General features: G+C 45.9%; 1 protein-coding gene and 1 long non-coding RNA gene across 3 annotated transcripts in view; one reads left to right on the forward strand and one right to left on the reverse strand.

Annotated features, from left to right (window-relative positions):
- Positions 1–18,772, reverse strand: part of hmcn1 (hemicentin 1) — an 838,180-nt gene that overhangs the window by 726,510 nt on the left and 92,898 nt on the right. The window lies entirely within an intron of this gene.
- LOC140426453 (uncharacterized) overlaps positions 1–18,772 on the forward strand; it is a 34,029-nt gene that overhangs the window by 14,251 nt on the left and 1,006 nt on the right. The gene's annotated exons all lie outside the window — the stretch shown is intronic.

Raw genomic sequence — 18,772 nt, forward strand, 5'->3', positions numbered from 1 at the left:
TCGCTTTGTACAAGAACCTCAGCGCGGAACACACATAGCCCCATTTTGACTAGCTGTCTCGCTCTAACATGCAGATTTGCCGAAAAGTGTTCCCACCCACAATGGGCGTGATTTAAATCGCAATGTCTCTCAACATTGCGTTGGATCTCGCGAGGTGTTGCGATCTGGGTAGATCCCAGGAGCGGGGTCTCCTGGCTTTTATTGGCCATGCATCGTTGCGGCGAGCCGCTTTTCAGTGCAGCATGGTCATTGGATTGCATCACACGAACAAAGAAAAGTACTGCACAGGAACAGGCCCTTCGGCCCTCCAGGCCTGTGGCGATCATGGTGCCCTAACTAAAAAAAAACTTTCTGCCCTTACTCAATCCGTATCCTTCTATTTCCTCCCGATTCATGTTTCCATTCCAACATCTTAAATGTTGCTAATGTGCCTACTTCCACCACATCCTCTGGCAGCGCGTTCCACTCTCTATGAAAAACTTACCCTGCACATCTCCCTTAAACTTTCCCCCTCTCACCTTGAACCTGTGCCCCCTCATAATTGACACTTCCACCCTTGGAAAAAGCCTTTGGTTATCCACCCTGTCTATGCCTCATAATTTTGTAGACCTGTATCAGGTCTCCCCTCAGTCTCCATCTTTCCAGTGAAAACAATCCTTGTTTATTCAACCTCTCCTCATAGCCAACATCCTCAAGACCAGGCAACATCCTGGTGAACATTCTTTTGTTTTAATAGAAAAAATGTTATTGAAGCATTTGCAATTTTCACAATTTAACATGTTGACATTTCTAAAACAACCTCGCGGGTCGACGCACAAAATACCCCCTAAAAGAACAAACAATAAACCATGTCCCCCACTTCTCCCACCCTGTTCCCAATTACCCGTATAATAAGCTCCCTGTCCTTATTTAACATTACCATGCCTCCTGTTTTCCTCCCCCACCCCCTACCTCGCCTTTTCCCTTTCCCCTCTTACTGCGGATTTTCAATTTTTGTTAAAGAAATTGATGAACGGCTGCCAACTTTGGGCGAATCCCTGTATTGATCCTCTCAGAGCGAACTTGATATTCTCCAGACTGAGAAACCCTCCCATAATCGCTGACCCACACTCCTGACTTTGGGGGCTCTGAGTCCCTCCATCGCAGCAAGATCCGTCTAAAGCGCCACCAGGGAGGAGAAGGCCAGGATATCGGCCTCCCTCCCCCCCCTTTGCCCCCGGATCCTCCGACACCCCAAATATTGCCAATTCTGGACTCAGAGTTACCCTACCTCCCAGGACTTACGACATAACATGCGCAAATCCCTGCCAGAGTTCCCTCAGTTTTGGACATGCCCAAAACATATGAACATAGTTGGCCGGGCTACCACCACACCGTCCACATCTGTCCTCCACCTCCTCGAAGAACCTACTCATCCGGGCTACCGTTATGTGGGCCCTGTGGACTACCTTGAACTGAATCAAGCTAAGTCCAGCACAGGACGAGGATGCATTTACCCTTTTCCATGCTTTTTCCCCACAGTTCAGTTTCCAACTCCCCTCCTAGCTCCTCTTCCCACTTCCTCTTCACCTCTCCGATAGAGGCCCCTTCCCAATCTAACAATTCCCTGTATATCTCCAAAACCTTCCCACCTCCAACCCCTGTTTTTGACACCACTTTATCCTGTCGTACCTTCAGGGGGAGGCGAGGAAAGCTTTGGACCTGCCTCCGTACAAAGTCCTGCACTTGAAGGTACCGAAATCCGTTCCCACCCGGCAAATCAAACTCCTCCTCTAATGTCTCCAAGGTCGGAAAGCCCTCCTCGATGAATAGATCCCCAAACCTCTGAATCCCTGCCCGCTGTCATCTCTTAAAGCCCCTATCCAGCCCCTCTGGGCAAACCGGTGATTGTCACAGATCGGTGACCACACTGATGCCCCCTCCAGTCTCATATGCTGCCTCCATTGCCCCCACACCCTTAGGGCTGCCTCCACCACCAGACTTGTAAAGTACCAAGCAGGCGAGAACGGCAGGGGCGCCATCAGTAAAGCCTCCAAACTCATACCCTTTGCAGTATGCTGCCTCCATCCACTCCCAAACCGACCCCTCCCCCACTACCCACTTCCTGACCATCGATATGTTGGCAGCCCAGTCTGGCGAACATTCTTTACACTCTTTCCAAAGCTTCCACGTCCTTCTGATAATGCGGTAACCAGAACTGTATGGAATACTCCAAATGCAGCCTAACTGAGGCTTTTTGTTGCTGCAACATGATTTCCCAACTCCTGAACTCAATGCCCCGGCTGATGAAGACAAGAATGCCATATGCCATCTTAAATCACCTTGGTTACCCGTGTTGCCACTTTTAGGGAACTGTGGACCTGCACGATAAGGGTTCTGTCATTTACAGTATAATTCATATCTAGATTTGATCCTCCAAAATGCATCACCTCACATTTGTCCGGATTAAACTCCATCTGTCATTTCTGTGCCCAAGTTTCCAACCTATCTCTATTCTGTTGCATCCTCTGACAATCCTCGGCACTATCAGCAACTCTGCCAATCTTTGTGTCATCCGGAAACTTACTAATCAGACCACCCACATTTTCCTCCCGATCAGTTACACATACTACAAACAAAAGTCCCAGCACTGATCCCTGCTGAACACCATTAGTTACAGATTTCCATTCTGAAAAACACCCTTCCACTGCTACTCGGGCTTCCAAAACCAAGCCAGTTCTGTATCCATCTAGCCAGCCCACCGCAAATCCCATGTGATTTTAGTTTTTGTACCAGTCTGCCATGTGGGACCTAGTCAAACGCCTTACTAAAGTCCAGACAAACTATATCCACACCCCTTCCCTCAATTTTCTTTGTCACCTCTTCAAAAACCTCAATAAAGTTGGTGAAACATGACCTTCCCATATAAAACCATGCTGCCTGTCACTAACTAGTCCATATTCCTCCAAATGTGCATATATCCTGTCCCTCAGTATCTTTTTCAAAAGCTTCCCACCACTGATGTCAGGCTCACTGGCCTATAATTTGCTGGATTATCCCTGCTTCTTTTCTTAAACAAGGGGACCACATCGGCTATTCCCCAGTTCTCTGGAATCTCTGTGGTCAAAGAGGATGTGAAGATATCTTTTAAGGCCCCAGCTATTTCTCCCCTTGCCTCCTGCAGTAAACTGGGATAGATCCCATCCAACCCCAAGGACTTGTCTACCTTAATGCAATTTATGATACTCAACACTCCTCTGACATATTGACGTTCTCAAGAGAGTTCACAAACCTATCCTCAACATCCGTTATGTTCTTCTCTCTGGTGATACAAAGTACTCATTAAGGATTTCACCCACTTCCTGTGGTTCCACGCATAACTTCCCTCCATTATCCGAGAGTGGGCCTACTCTTTCTGTTGCTACATTCTTGATCCTAATATATAAAGAAAACGCCTTTGGATTCTCCTTGACCATATTTGCTAAAGACATTTCCTGGCCCCTTTTGCGTTTTAAGTTCCTACCTACTTTCACTGTACTCAAGGGCTTCATCAGTTTTTCAATGCCTAGCCCCATCATATGCTTCCTTTTTCCTTTTGACCAAGCTTACAATTTCCCTGGTCATCCATGGTTCCACAATCCTGCCATTTCTATCCTTCATTATTGCCAGGACATGCCTGTCCTACACTTCAATCAACTGGCCTTTAAAAGCCTGACATATGTCAGATGTGGATTTGCCCTCAGATAGCCGCTCCCAATCTGCATTCCCCAGTTCCTGTATAATTTGGATGTAACTAGCCTTTGCCCAATTAAGCACCCTAACCCACGGGCACTCATCCTTACCCATGACTTTGTGCCATTCTCTTGTCTTTTTCCCATACCCTTGCACGTTATTTCTATTCCAATAATAATGCCCTCGAAGATTTTTCTCACATCACATTTCCTTCTTTTGCAAATCACTTTAAATCTGTGTCCGCTCATTCTTTATCCTTTTACAATTAGGAACAGCTTTACCCTATTTACGCTGTTCAGCCCATTTACGATTATGAACACCTCGGTCAAATATCCTCTTTGTCTTCTTCCCTCCAATCTATCCTCAAAGTTGAAGTTTCATCCTTGAAATCATCCTTACAAACCTCTTCTGCAATCCCTCAATGCATTCACGTCCTTCCTTAGTGTGGTGGCCGGAAACATACACAATATTCCAGCTGAACTCTAATCAATGTCTTAAATAAGTTCAGTATAATCTCCTTGCTCTATGCTCCTATCAATAAAGCCCGGAGTGCGGTGGATGCTAGGACACCGAGTAAATGTAAGGAGGAGTTAGACAGATTTTAAATTGGTAATGGGTTGAAGCTTATGGAGAACGGGCAGGAGGATGGAATAGAGGCGAGGATGAGATCAGCCATGATCACATTGATGGCGTTAGGCTCTGGAGGCTAAATTATCTACTCCTCCTCCTAAGCCATGTGTTCTAGGGAGGAGATGCTCTGGCTGATTTCACAATCCAGCTCTTGGTCTGTAACATTGTAGGTAGTAGATGAGGAACATATCAGCCATGATAGAATGAAGGAGCAGACTGGATGGGCCGAATGGCCTAATTCTGCTCCTATATCTTATGAACTGTCAATGTGATATCTCCACTTCTCTGGATAACTCTATAGGAGATAGTTAATAGCACCAAAACCTGGACTACATTGATTTTAGCTGGAACTGTAATGGTGGAGGATGAAATGAGAAAAATGCAATTTTCATCCCCGATCCACAGTTGTCTCAAATCAATCAATTATATAAAAATAAGTAAATCCAATCAATCTTCATTGAAGGTTTGGTCATTCGCAACTGCTAACGTAGGATTTAGGGCAGCACAGTGGCGCAGTGGGTTAGCCCTGTTGTCTCACGGCGCCGAGGTTCCAGGTTCGATCCCAGCTCTGGGTCACTATCCGTGTGGAGTTTGCACATTCTCCCAGTGTTTACGTGGGTTTCACCCCCACAACCCAAAGATGTGCAGGCTAGGTGGATTGGCCACACTAAAATTGCCCCTTAATTGGAAAAAATGAATTGGGTACTCTAAATTTAAAAAAACAAACTGTTAATGTAGGGTTCAACTTATTTACTCTCTAGTTTTTAAAATAGTTGCAAAAAAAAAAAAAAAAAACAGGGTAACCACATTTCTTCACAAATGCTTGTATTGTGTACTACTGGAATCTTTCTAAGTCATTAGCCAAAATTAAATCTGACATTTTAACATAGAAGCTTGGTGCACTTGGCTCCAGATTCAGGCAAAATTCCAAACTATCAAGACTACACTAGAACTGAATAATGTTCAAAGCTACCCTTCACTAAACTAAGCTCCTCACTTCACCTTCCATTTTACAGAAAAGGCAATCGAATCTTCTGCCGTGTACAATATAATCAACTGTCAGAATTTTCAGTGAGGTTGGTAATAAATCACTGACTGTGCCCTATTTTTATGGTTGAGATGTCTATAACAGAGGCCCAAGACAGTATCTGCATCAGAAATTTGGCTCAGCTTGAGAATCAAATCATCCCATTATTTTATGGGTGTCATTTTACATCCCCTCCTGATGACAGAATCTTCCAGTCCTGTCGAAGTCAATGGACTTTTAAATGGCTCAACTCATTTTCTAGCCCCACCTCTGCTGTAACAGGGCCATATAATTCCACTGCATGTATCGCATATTGATTCAACCAAAATTTTGCTTGGTTAGGAATATGTTACTTACCTATTATTGAATTCTTGTTCAGCAGTCTCCACATCATGATAAAATTAATGAATTGGTGTTTCTTACCCAGACCCATGTGTCTAATTTTGGAATACAAATGAGGCAATTTGAATTCAGTATTTGACACAGATTGCAATCAGGCTCAAGAGGAAGTGTCCACTTATTACTTGAGTGCATTATTCAGTGCTCCTATTGGCAAGCTTTGTATGGGATAGAAATTGGTGTTGGTCACACCTGTTTTCCAGGCAGAAAACGGAGGCGAGAAGAAACAATCTTGTCATGATATTCAAACACACACATCATGATAGACACACCAACAGACAAATCAGAACACACACACCACCACAACCAATCACAGAAAGATATAAAAGCACAAACACGACACCTGGTGGTCAGTATTAGCTGGAGAGGAGGACCAGGACAGACCTGCTACACAAAACACTCAGGGAGACAGCACGTGCAGAGTATCCAGAACAAACTGTATTATAAGAGTTAAAATAAAATAGAGTTGTACCACATACAACTGTGTTGGCTCATCTGTGCACCAGAGCACCCAACACCACATGGTACAGGAGTGGATCGATACCTGCCGGCATACCTCAGTGTACACAGACAACCAGCAGTGCCCAGGCAAAATGATAGAGCTCCCGGTTCCGCAGCCGCTCCATTGCCATGGCGATCTCTGCGAAAACTGGTGGCGATTCCGGCAAGTGTTCGAATTGTTCCTGGTGGCAGCTGAACTCCAAGACCTGGATGATAGCGAAAAAATTGAATTTCTCCTCACCATCGCCGGTGCAAGGGCAAGAGAAATATTCACAAGGTTCAGGTTCTTCAGGAGGCAGCAAAGGTATGATTACCAGGCAGTCCTGGACAAATTCTCTAAATACTGTGAAGAAAACGCAATCCAATCGGCAAGTAAAGGTAAGAAAAGCGGCAGTACTCACCTCGTGGCTGGGATCCCGGAGCCCGAATTCCCAGAGGCCGAAATCCCGGGCCTGAGAGAGGGCTGGGTCGAGGTCGGTGGCCATCTTGCTAAAGGTATCACGCTAGCACAGTTGCGCGAGCAGTGCGCAGAACCGGAAGTTTCGTTTGCGCATGCGCAGTCAAGAAAACGGCCATCGGTAAAGGAACAGCGATCTGAGCATGCGCAGTCGCTTCCTACGTGCTACATACTGAGCGTCAGGATGTCAGAGGCCCCAGACCGCACCAATTTAAAGGGGAAACGTCCCAAATCCAATTTAAAAGGGAAACGTCCCAAATCAAAAAAACAAAAATCTGTTAAAGCTGTAAAACAACCTTCCCTCACCTGGAATGACAGCACATTGCCGCAAATTGACCCAGGAGATGAATTTGACCTCCGAAGAACCCTCCGACAAGCAGTTACCTACGCACAAGCCGATGATTCCGACCTTGAATACTTCGATGACGATCTTTACAGTGTTTCCGGACCTCGCGAGCCCAATGATAGCTCCGTGGTCCTATACGACTATGACTCGGACGAACCTTTCGTGTTGCACATTGGCGGCCCCCACATTGAATCCGACGCAGATGCGGATTCATTTTTCGGATTTGAGGATCTTCAATCCAGCAGATATGACGTCCCAACTTATCAGTACCGGATGATGCTGCAGCCTGACATTAACAGACAGGGAGCGCTGCAAGCACACGGAGACCGCCCTGCTGCCACACAGAGCGTGGTCCACGTCCCGCTCAACGTTCCCGACTCTATGAAAGAAGACATGCAAGACTCCAGAGCGCAGTCCTCGCATGAACCAGAAGTGACTCCAGTGTCACAAGCCTCCACAGCAAGCTTGTGGACAGACTCCACAATTGCAGAAACGCAAGACTCCAATGTGCGGTCCTTGCAGGAACAAGACCATGAGGGTCTAGCAACCTCTCCTGACCAACCAGCGGCAGACGATGCAAGTCTGCCATGCTCACGTGAACAGCAAGAAGGCTATAACAGCCTACCATGCTCCACTACACATCAGCATGACCATGACGGTCTCTCATGCTACAATGAAGGGCACAGCGCTGAAGACTGTTCAAGCCCAACTGAAGACAAGCCAAAGGAATCGCCTCTTCCAAGCCCGAAGAAAAAAGGTTTATGCGCTGACCTTCAGGATCATTATAGCCGAACAGAGATTAATAATGCTGCACGGTCACAGAAGGATGCTGAGGATTTGCTAAAGAAATTAATTGAATGTTTAACTTGCAAGGAGCAGACTGAGAATTGCCAGTGTTTTAGTACGGATCGAAAAAATGGACAAGACATTGATCCTCAGGTAATGGAAATAACACAACCTGAATCATATCTACAGCAGGGACAAATGTCTCCCTTCAACACAACGCCGCAAAGTCCCAACTTCGGAGACCAGCAGTTAGTCAGTAATGACTCTTCAAACCTTGAGGGGAATGTTAATTGCATTGAACCTATACACACTCCACTGATAAATGAGCAGAACATTGGAGCAAGAATCCTGAGGACACCGACATCGAGAGCCAGATAACGAATTTATAACCCGCAGCAGTTTCAAGTGAACCAAGTGTGCTTTCCACTAATGGTGAAGATGCAGATAAGGTCGACCCGATTATCCATTGTACCACACTAACCCCAGTGATTAAGCAGTTATGTATGGGGAGTATAATGTGGGTAAGAGAGAGACTGTGACCATGCCAGTCCCAGCAAAATCAGACCCAGAGACCATGAAGGCATGTACATTAGACAAAGATACATATGAGGTACCTGAGAAGAAAAGTGAAACGGAATGTTCTTTGGAAAATAGTACAATGTCGATAGAAACATTGGATCCTATATTCGAGACCATACATATGGGAGAATTTGGGGGTAATAAACAAGGTTCTGCAATGTCTGTGTGAAGATTTAAAATTCCAAAGAAGAAAAGCCCAAATGAAGGACAACGGCAAGACAATGACAGTCCACCGACATGGTGTGCACCACCAGATGAAAACTCTGACAATTTACCCAACCCTAGTGAACAGCAAGCTGCTAATGAGGATCTATCCACGGGATGTGAGACGAGTGACGACAGCATCCCACTTCCCATGCAAAAGGTGCAAGGTGACAGACCTCGCCTAGTGCGTACCGAGGCACTCGACGATCACGGTGGGACCACTGACGACTGCGGTGGCGGCGCACCGCTTCCACCCTCGATGGCTCGAGCCTCTCCACTGGTTGGTGCATTCCTGCATGTTCCGACTCCAGAAGTGCAGCTTCAGGGAATCTCGGCTGCCTCCAGTGAACCTGTTGGGACTCCGGACGGGGAGCATCGACGGAAGGCAGACATGACTCCAGATGGGGAGCAGCCAAGCGCCGACTGTGATTCGCGCATGCCAGACCTTGCTCCGGACGGGCGGTGTCGCGGCCTCGGTGATGGCACGCTCAGGGTGACGGCGGATGCCACGGCGACAGGGAATGGATCGCGTGGCAGTCCCACTGGGTCGGCAGTGGCGACCAGCACCGGCGGTCCAAGACGGACACACCAATTCGCGCCATCGCCAGACGTTGATGCGAGCAACAATTCTCTCTCCAAGGCGACATGCTTCGACGTTTCTCTGCGGAGTCGCCCTTCCGGCACAGCAGGTGGCCGGAACCAGCGTGCACGGTCTCAGCCAACTTCCACATCTGGCACAGTCATCGCCTTGCATGATATTAGTGATGGTGCTACTTCGATGGCAACGACCCATCGGCTACAAGATGCCGTCCACCACAAACATAAAAAGAAAAAAGACTCCACCTTGTTCCTGGCATGCAGGGCGGATGGATTGGTGCGTAGGCGCAATCAGCGAGTTTTGCGCCGCCTTCCACGCTCGCAACTGAACCGTACGCACACGCCGGATCCTCCACTGGTTCCCAAGGATGACTTCGTGGAGATGCCACGGATCATGCCCCTTCCATCGCCACCAGAACCAAACCACAGCCAAGGCAACACTAACAAAGATGTTGAATGTTATATTTGCACGAATGAAAAACCAAGCACTGCACGAAGTACAACAAATGGAAAAGTAGAGACTTCGGCAACAGCATCACCTCCAACAGTCCAAGATATCGTCTGACCAGACCACTGTTCAAGTTGGTTTTTTTTTCTCTCGCATTCATGTTTTGTTATGGTACAACCTTGTTAGTGTGACGCACCCGACATCGCCCCATGTAAATAGTTACGTCATATACACATGCTGTACACAACACACGCACACACTCTTAGATGCACTCACGACACGATTATATTTATAACCACGTAGGCACATATCTTTGTAAAAAGGGGGGATGTCATGATATTCAAACACACACATCATGATAGACACACCAACAGACAAATCAGAACACACACACCGCCACAACCAATCACAGAAAGATATAAAAGCACAAACACGACACCTTGTGGTCAGTATTAGCTGGAGAGGAGGACCAGGACAGACCTGCTACACGAAACACTCAGGGAGACAGCACGTGCAGAGTATCCAGAACGAACTGTATTATAAGAGTTAAAATAAAATAGAGTTGTACCACATACAACTGTGTTGGCTCGTCTGTGCACCAGAGCACCCAACACCACAAATCTAAGGACACAATGCCTTGCAGCTGATCTACACCTCAGGTAATGGACCTGTCACATTGAAAATTACCACATTAGTATTCCCAGCAGCCACCTAAACCAAGTGTGGGGCCACTTGCATGTATTTTAGGTCCCCTCACCAACACAGGCTCCAGGAGGACCCTGCTGAGGAACCTTCAGTGTCCCCTTTCCAAAGAAATTCAAGTTATTTTTAAAACTCTTACCAGTAAACATTTCTATGGAACAGGGAGGGGCAAGGATGATCACAGACTTCGCAGTACTCACAAGTGACCTCCCAACCCACTGCCACTACAACCCTTACCCACAGGATTTGCGTTGAGCCACTGTTGGTGAGGCTAGAAGCCAATTCAGCTTTTTTCAAATGAACGAGCTTCCTGAGGAGGCCGAGCAATCGGCAGTAACTTGCCTAGGTTATTGAAATGGACTGGCCTTGTGCTTCAAGGTTGCAACGGTGATGGTCCAGATGGACTGCTAACCCCAAATCACTCAACTGCATTTAGTCACATTTACTGGAAGGAGATGGGTTTTACATACGTGATTTTAATACACCGCTTGCATACTGTTCCCAAATTCACTTCCTATTTAATGAAAATTTACAATTCACGAAAAAGCTTTTAAATAGTGTTCTTTACACTGAATAAGTAACAAGGTCCTTTTACGGCAGGTTTTCAAGCATGTTAAAGTGTTACTTCACAGATGGAATCCTTTGGTTGGAGTTTGTACATTACTTACAACCCTCTCCCTCTTTGATTATTAATTCTTAACAAAAGGAGACATCAGAAAAGTCCTGCCTTGGTTGCTGTTATGATAGCAGTACTGGATTAAAAATGTTTTATATTTAGCTGACTGTAATAACAGCTCACACTTCTAGTACAGCTTGCGGACTTTTAATGTACAATTTTCATCTCAGTTCAATGTGCAACACATGTCAAGCATATGTTCATAATTCTCTATCCTATTTCAAACAGACCCCAGCCCAAAGTTCTTTTTTTTTTAGTAATCAACATGTGTCCAAAATCCTTTTCAAAAAGATATTTGCAAAAAGCTACAAATCGGCTGTGTCAAAATTATAATACCGTCATGTTGTTAAATATAGCCAGTGTCAATTGATATTGGGATAGTCATAATGATAATCTGTAAATTATATTTAATATACACTTATGAATGCATGTGGAGCAGTGATGTTCATCTCAAGCACACACTCGTACTGCCCCAAACCCTCACAGCTGCCACCAACCCCACTCCACACCCACCCCCCCCCTTTCAAACTCTATCAGACTGATGGACTATTTGAGTGTAGCATCACTTTTCAAAGAGACTTTTGTAATGCCTTGTAGGGACTGATTACACATGCAGTCAGCACTGCGAGAACTTTAGAATTCAGTGAGGTGCTAATCCTGAGTTTTGGGGAATGGCATATCGAGGAAAAGGAGCTCAAAATTGATGGAGTAACAGAAGAAGCAACATGTTAAAGGAAAACTTCAGCCATTAGTATTCAACAAAAATATGAATTTCCTCACTATCTTCAGCGGTGAAGCTGTTGTACCATTATTGCACTGGAAAGATCAAAGAAATGCACCTCTTAAGAACTGCAATTTTGGCAAAGCAAATCTTGCATCTATCAAGGTTTATTTGCATAGTTGTGCTATTTAAATGTGCAGTCAGTTAGCTCAGTTGGTTAGCTGACCCAAGCATAATAATAATATTCGCTTATTGTATGCAAAATCAAGCCAATGGCATGGATTCAGTGTGTGTACTGGCTTTAATAGTTCACGGAGGGCTTCCTCCTTGCATTACCCCATGCTTGATGCGGGGTGGTTGCCCTCTGGCTGTATAGCCACGTCTCTCAAACAGGCTGACATGCCCTTTTGGTCTATGGCTAATTGCCTTACTGTTTAAATACAGGAATTTCTTCAGAGAAGAACGAGTGAAAAGTTGGTGTAGGTTCTAACTTTGCTTACTGATTTCAGGCTTCTGAGGAACCTATTCTCCCATTTTGAGACTAAATGCTGTGGTGGGGGCTGTAAAATGGAACATTCCCGCTGCGGAGGCTGGTGGCAAAACAAGTCAAATGTTCCAGCTCCGAACACGCAACAGTGTTTCACGCTGTTTTCAATGGCAGGTCAGGCTTGGAAGGCATGTAGTCTGCGATCGTGTCTGGGTGCCATATTGAAAAGGCACCCAGCATCACCAACCCACTAATCATAATTTACAAGGCAGAAGGAGGCCATTCGGCGCATCGAGTCTGCACCGGGCCTTGGAAAGAGCACCCTACACAAGCCCACACCTCCACCCTATCCCCGTAACCGCGTAACCCAACTTCACCTTTATGGACACCAAGGGCAATTTAGCATGGCCAATCCACCTAACCTGCACATCTTTGGACTGTGGGAGGAAATCGGAGCACCTGGAGGAAACCCACGCAGACACGGGGAGAACGTGCAGACTCCGCACAGACAGTGACCCAAGCCGGGAATCGAATCTGGGACCCTGGAGCTGTGAAGCAACTGTGCTAACCAATGTGCTACCATGCTGAATGAAGAACGAAGGTGGACCTAGCGATAATGTTCCTGGACATCTCTCTTCATTAAGAGGCTGCTAAATGGACCCCCTCCAGGACACAGAATCTGGGAGGTCCACTTGCAGATGGTCCCGACCGGGGGGGGGGGCGGGGGTGCAAATGAGGTTTATGCAGGCATCTGGCGGGTTTTCTGACCCACCATGGCGAGTGCCAGCGAAGACCCCACAGTTAAATTCTTGCCCGCGTGAAACTGATCTCTGGATCTCCTGCTATATTCTCCCCCCATGCCCACTATCAAAATTGCTGGCGGAGGGTTTGGGAGAATTCTGCCCCTTGTTAACCCATTACTGACACCGTGCACTGAACTGCGGTGTAGTAGTATTGTCACTGGACTGGTGATCCAGGGTAATACTCTGGGACCCAGGTTCGAATACCACCACGGCAGATGGTGGAAATTAAATCCAATAAATATCTGGAATTAAAAAGTCTAATGATGGCTAATAAACTATTGTTCATTGACTTCAAAAGCTCAGCTGGTTCAATAATGTCCTTTAGGGAAGGAATTCTGCAGTTCTCATCTGATCTGGCCTACATGTGACTCCAGATCCACAACAATGTGGTTGCTTGACTCTGAAATGGCCTAGCAAGCCACTCAGCCAAACCAAACCACTACAAAGTCAATAAATAGGAACAAAACCAGACAGGCCACCCATCATCGAACTAGACATTGGAAACCATGGCATCCCAGTCTTGTTGACCCTGCAAAGTCCTTCTTACTAACATCTGGGCGCTTGTCCAAAACTGGGAGAGCGGTCTCTCAGGCTAGTCAAGCAACAGCCTGACACAGTCTTACACACAGAATCATCCCTGGCTTATGCCCTGTCACACCGACAGGACACACCCAGCAGAGGTGGGGGCACAGTGGTAGACAGTCGGGTGGGAGTTGCCCTGAGAATCCTCAACATCGACTCTGGATCCCATGAAGTCTTATGGCTTCGGGTCAAACATGGGCTAGGAGACCTCCTGCTTATTACCACATACCATCGTCCATCAGCTGATGAATCAGTACTCCTTGGATGAAATGCTTGAGGGTGGCAAGAGCACAGAATGTTATTTGGGTGGGAGACTTAAATGATCATCACTAAGAGTGACTCAGTAGTAACACCACAGACCGAGCTGGCCGGGTCCTAAAGAACATAACTGCTAGACTGGGACTGCAGCAGGTGGTGAGGAAATCATCAAGAGGGAAAAACATAAGTGACCTCATTTTCACCAATCTTGCCACAGGTGCATCTGTCCATGACAGCATCGAGTGACCACTGCACAGTCCTTGTGGAGATGAAGTCCTGTCTTCACATTGAGCATACCCTCCATCATGTTATGTGGCACTACCACTGTGTGAAATGGGACAGACTTCGAACAGATCTAGCAACTCAAGACTGGGCATCCATGAGGTGCTGTGGGCCATCAACAGCAGCAGAGTTGTCCTCAGCCACATAACCTCATGACCTGACCTATTCCCCCACTCTAGGGAAATCAACCCTGGTTCAATGAAGAGTTCAGGAGGGCATGCCAGGAGCAGCACCAGGCATACCGAAAAATGTGTCAGCCTGGTGAAGCTACAACACAGGACTGCTTGTGTGCCAAACAACAAAAGCAGAAAGTGATAGAGCTAAGTGATCCCACAACAAAGGAATCCGATGTAAACCATTCAGTCCTGCCACATTCAGTCATAAATGTGGAGGACAATTAAACAACTCACTGGAGGAGGCGACTCCACAAATATCCCCATCCGCAATGCTGGAGCAGTCCAGCACATCAGTACAAAAGACAAGACTAAAACACTCGCAGTAATGTTCAGCCATAAATGTTGAGTGGGTGATCCATCTTGGTCTCCTCCAGAAGTCCCCAGCATCACAAGAGGCCAATCTTCAGCCAATACGATTTACCCCACATAAGGGAAATGTAAAGCTATGGACAGTATAATGGTTAATGGAGATCAAGGCAGCAGGTTACATGACAGATTATTATGTAGAGATATGGGTTCAACGACAAGGAAAATTAGGAGAAAGGGTAAGAGGAAAAATAAATTGCGAAAAGTTACTGATCAAGGTGTTAGGATTCATAACAAAGACATAAAAAACAGGATAAGTGTACTTTACCTGAATGCTCGTAGTATACGAAATAAGGTAAATGAGTTGATGGCGCAAATCATCATGAAGGACTATGATTTAGTGGCCATTACTGAAACATCGTTAAAAGATGGTCACGACTGGAAGTTAAATATCCAAGGGTATCAGACTATACGAAAGGATAGAATGGACGGCAAGGGCGGTGCTGTAGCTTTGTTGTTTAAGGATGGCATCCGGGCAATAGTAAGGGATGATATTGGTGCTATGGAGGACAAGGTTGAATCAATTTGGGTGGAAATCAGGAATAGTAAGGCGAAAAGGTCACTGATAGGAGTAGTCTATAGGCCACCAAATAGTAACAGGATGGTAGGGCAGGCAATAAGCAAAGAAATAACAGATGCATGTAGAAATGGTACAGCGGTTATCATGGGAGATTTTAATCTGCATATCGATTGGTTTAACCAGGTTGGTAAAGGCAGCCTTGAGGAGGAGTTTATAGAATGTGCCCAGGATAATTTCCTGGAACAGTATGTAATGGAACCTACAAGGGAACAAGCAGTCCTAGATCTGGTCCTGTGTAATGAGGCAGGATTGATTAATGATCTCATAGTTCGGGATCCTCTTGGAAGGAGCAACCACAATATGGTGGAATTTAAAATACAGTTGGAGGATGACAAGGTAAAATCAAACACTAGTGTTTTGTACTTAAACAAAGGCGATTACAATGGGATGAGAGAAGAACTAGCTAAGGTAGACTGGGAGCAAAGACTTCACGGTGAAGCAGTTGAGGAACAGTGGAGAACCTTCCGAGCGATCTTTCACAGTGTTCAGAAAAGGTTCATACCGACAAAAAAGAAAGACGGTAGAAAGGGGAAAAATCGACTGTGGATATCTAAGGAGGTGAGGGAGAGTATCAAATTGAAGGAAAAAACATACAAAGTGGCAAAAATTAGTGGGAGTCTAGAGGACTGGGAAGTCTTTAGGGGACAACAGAAAGCTACTAAAAAAGCCATAAAGAAGAGTAAGGTAGACTATGAAAGTAAACTGGCTCAGAACATAAAAGCAGTTAGTAAAAGCTTCTACAAATATATAAGACAAAAAAGAGTGGCTAAGGTAAATATTGGTCCTTTGGAAGATGAGAAGGGAGATTTAATAATAGGAGATGGGGAAATGGCTGAGGAGCTGAACAGGTTTTTTGGGTCAGTCTTCACAGTGGAGGACACAAATAACGTGCCAGTGACTGATGGAAATAAAGATATGATAGGTGAGGACCTTGAGATGATTGTAATCACTATGGAGGCAGTATTGGGCAAGCTAATGGGGCTAAAGGTAGACAAGTCTGCTGGCCCTGATGGGATGCATCCCAGAGTGTTAAAAGAGATGGCTAGGGAAATTGTAAACGCACTAGTGATAATTTATCAAAATTCACTAGACTCTGGGGTGGTCCCAGAGGATTGGAAAGTAGCAAACGTGACACAACTGTTTAAAAAAGGAGGTCGGCAGAAAGCGGGTAATTATAGGCCGGTAAGCTTAACTTCGGTTGTAGGGAAAATGCTGGAATCTATCATTAAGGATGGAAATTGTCCCATTGGGCAGACGCAGCATGGGTTCACAAAGGGTAGGTCGTGTCTGACTAATTTGGTAGAATTTTTTGAGGACGTTACCAGTGCAGTAGATAATGGGGAGCCAATGGATGTGGTATATCTGGATTTCCAGAAAGCTTTTGACAAGGTGCCACACAAAAGGTTGCTGCATAAACTAAAGATGCATGGCATTGAGGGTAAAATGGTAGCATGGGTAGAGGATTGGTTAACTAACAGAAAGCAGAGAGTGGGGATAAATGGGTGTTCCTCTGGTTGGCAACCTGTAACTAGTGGGGTCCCTCAAGGATCAGTGTTGGGCCCGCAGTTGTTCACAATTTACATAGACGATTTGGAGTTGGGGACCAAGTGCAATGTGTCAAAGTTTGCAGACGACACTAAGATGAGTGGTAAAGCAAAAAGTGCAGAGGATACCGGAAGTCTGCAGAAGGATTTGGATAGGTTAGGTGAATGGTTTAGCGTCTGGCAGATGGAATTCAATGTTGCCAAGTGTGAGGCTATCCATTTTGGGAGGAATAACAGCAGAATGGATTATTATTTAAACGGTAAGATGTTAAAACATGCTGCTGTGCAGAGGGACCTGGGTGTGCTGGTGCACGAGTCGCAAAAAGTTGGTGTGCAGGTGCAACAGGTGATTAAGAAGGCTAATCGAGTTTTGTCTTTCATTGCTAGAGGGATGGAGTTCAAGACTAGTGAGGTTATGCTGCAATTGTATAGGGTGTTGGTGAGGCCGCATCTGGAGTATTGTGTTCAGTTTTGGTCTCCTTACCTGAGAAAGGACATATTGGCACTGGAGGGAGTGCAGAGGAGATTCACTAGGTTGATCCCAGAGTTGAGGGGATTAGATTATGACGAGAGGCTGAGTAGACTGGGACTGTACTCATTGGAGTTTAGAAGGATGCGGGGGGATCTTATTGAAACACATAAAATTATGAAGGGAATAGATAGGATAGATGCGGGCAGGTTGTTTCCACTGGTCGGGGAAAGCAGAACTAGGGGGCATAGCCTCAAAATAAGGGGAAGTAGATTTAGGACGGAGTGTAGGAGGAACTTCTTCACCCAAAGGGTTGTGAATCTCTGGAATTCCTTGCCCAGTGAAGCAGTTGAGGCTCCTTCTTTAAACGTTTTTAAGAAAAAGATAGATGCCTTTCTAAAGAATAAAGGGATTTGGGGATATGGTGTACGGGCCGGAGAGTGGAGCTGAGTCCACAAAGATCAGCCATGATCTCATTAAATGACGGAGCAGGCTCGAGGGGCCAGATGGCCTACTCCTGTTCCTAGTTCTTATGTTCTTATGTTCTTATATCACGAAACAGCTGAGGGCACTGGATACTGCAAAGGCTATGGGCTCTGACAATATTCCAGCGATAGTACTGAAGACCTGTGCTCTAGACTCCCTAACCAAGCTGTTTCAGTACAGTTACAACACTGACATCTGTCCGGCAATGTGGAAAATTGCCCGGGTATATCCTGTACACAAAAAGCTGACTAATCCAATCCAACCACTTATCGTACCATCAGTCTACATCAGTAAAGGATGGAAGGGGTCACCAACTGTGCTATCATGCAGCGCTTACTCAGCAATAACCTGCTCACTGATGCTCAGTTTTGGCCACTCAGCTCCTGACCTCATCACAGACTTGGTTCAAACATGGACAAAAGATCTCAACTCCACAGTTGAGGGGAGAGTGACTGACCTTGACATCTAGGCAGCATTTTATCAAATATGATATCAACGAGCCCTAGCCAAATTGGAGTCAATGGGAATCAGGGGGAAAACTCTCCATTGATTGAAGTCATACCTAGCACAAGGGGAAGATGGTGCTGGGTGTGGAGGTCAGTCATCTCATTCCCGGGACATCACTGCAGGAGTTCCTCAAATTAGTGTCCTAGGCCCAACCATCTTCAGCTGCTTCATCAATGACCTTCCAACCCAAGTTCAGATGTGGGGGTGTTCATTGATGATTGCACAATGTTCAGCAGCATTCGCGACTCCTCAGACACTGAAGGGGTTGATGTGGAAATGCAGCAAGACATGGACAATACCCAGGTCTGGGCTGAGAAGTAACATTTGCACCATGCAAGTGCCATGCAATGAGCATCTCCAATAAGAGAGAATCAAACTATCGCCCCTTGACATTCAATGTCATTACCATCACGGAATCCTCCACCATCAACATCCTGGGGCTTACCAT

The sequence above is a fragment of the Scyliorhinus torazame genome, chromosome 7 (assembly GCF_047496885.1).
Source record: "Scyliorhinus torazame isolate Kashiwa2021f chromosome 7, sScyTor2.1, whole genome shotgun sequence".
Lineage (NCBI taxonomy): Eukaryota > Metazoa > Chordata > Chondrichthyes > Carcharhiniformes > Scyliorhinidae > Scyliorhinus > Scyliorhinus torazame.